The following is a 2224-nucleotide window of genomic DNA, read 5'->3' on the forward strand; positions in this document are numbered from 1 at the left end:
GGAAAGATTCGACAGTACATCAAGGACCTGGCCAACTCTGGTCATAAATTGATTTCTGTTCATTTTGATGGAAAGATAGTAAAAGAGTATACTGGAAATATTTCATTTAATCAGGATAGTCTTGCTGTACTAGTGAAAGTTAATGGGAAAACTAAGTTACTAGGTATTCCTCCTATTGATTCAGGGACTGGAGATCAGCAGTTCATTTTTATTTATGATCTTCTAGAGAATTATGGTCTCTATAACCAAGTACAATGTATCTGTTTTGATACCACTGCATCAAACACTAAAAGGCTCCAAGGTGTAAATACCAGAAAGTTAGTCCACTTCTACTCCTTGCATGCCAACACCATGTTCTGGAGCGTCTTATTACTCACTTCTGTAAGATGTACCCAAGTAGTAAATCTAAAGGACCAGATAACCAGCTTTTTAAAAAAATCAAGTCAGTCTGGAATGATCTAGAGAAAGATATACTGCCCCTGAAGAGGATTGAAACTCAACCTGAAACCTGGATAAACCAACAGCAACAGGAAACTGAACAGTTTTACAAAAATTTAATCAACAATAAGACATACAAGAAGATAAAATGAATCATTCTTTCTAGTACATTATTGTTCTGTAACCTACTTTTGTATGTATTTTAATGCTTAAAAGCAACAATGAATAAAGTACAGTTAGTTAGTTGAGCTCTCTTTGATGATTGTTACTAAGGAGAAGAGGTTCAGGTTTCATATGCCTGGACCTGTACACCATGCCAATTTATGGCTAAAGCCTTGTACTATCTGAAAATGTACTTTCTACTCAATTACATTCCTGGTCTAACGAAAGAGAACAAAGAGGAAATATCTGATATGTTTGCCAGTATATTTTATGCTCACTGGTTCCTTAGATCTGAGTAGCCAGCTGCTTCTCCATATCAGGTAAAAATAATAAAGGTTTAGAACAAAAATATTTGGAAAAAAAAGTCCTCTGGCAAATGAAGAGTTTGTGAGTTAGCTCAGAAACTCTATAGTACTCATTTGGACAGACCCAATGTCTTCAAACTGGAGCGTATTAAAGTATATAAAAAGGTTCTTCACTCACTAGACTACTCCTAAGATCAGCCTCCATCCCTAGCATCTCTTGTTGCTGAGTAATCTTGGCTTTTCTTTGAGAAGATTGGCCACGGGAAGGGGGAAGGGCAATGGCTTAAAACCCCTTCACAGTTCTGGGAGCTGAATGATTTCTATCTAACTTTAAGACTACCATCATATCTCTAGCTGTAGTCAATGATTTTTCTGAGAGAGCTATCAAATTAGTTCAGGAGCTTATTATAAAATCCAATAAGGAGGAGAAGAGGTAACATGTGTCTTTGTTTAACCATGTCTACAGGAGAAGTAAACAAGGATCCAAGAAAAACGATCTCGCAGCAAATGCTACTTCCAGCATTATTTGACTTTTTAGTCAACAAAACAGTACCATGATCAACAAAAAAAAAGATTTTTTAAAAATATTTTCTCAAATTTTATATAAAATGCAATATTGTGGTATGATATTTAAAACTTTTGATGGTTTAACTGTAAAAAGTGATAAAAATGTCATCATAAAAAATTACAAAGAAAATGATTGAAAAAGCAAAATATTCTGTTTTCCTAATTTTTTCAGGTTCATTCAGAAGTTTTACATAAAAAATTCCATTAAGAGTGCATTTTTATTTGTTTCTATTACTCATTCTGAGTTTACTGATGATTTTTTTTTCGTTGGCAAAAATCATCAAAATTGAAAAGTTTATGGCCCTTGGGACACCTTTGAAAATTAACGAAAAAAAAAATGTATATATAAAACCAATATCTGGGCACTTTATAAGCTTCCAATCTTGTTGAAATTTTACAATGACCCATTTTTGAACCACCCTAATATATATAAATATATATATATATATATATATATATATATATATATATATATATATATATATATATATATATATATATATATATATATATATATATATATATATATATATATATATATATATATATATATATATATACACAAAATTTCGCAGTTTTCCCATATATATATATATATATATGGGAAAACTGCGAAAAAGCTGTTAAAGAAATTTTCAAAACAAAACTGAAAATACAAATCGAAGCGGTGGCTGAACGAGCTCATCGTATTGGAAAATTCAAAGAAAACAAACTAAAAACATTAGTCTTAAAACTCTTTAACTTCCAAGACA

Source organism: Hydra vulgaris, chromosome 05, assembly GCF_038396675.1.
Source record: "Hydra vulgaris chromosome 05, alternate assembly HydraT2T_AEP".
Classification (NCBI taxonomy): domain Eukaryota; kingdom Metazoa; phylum Cnidaria; class Hydrozoa; order Anthoathecata; family Hydridae; genus Hydra; species Hydra vulgaris.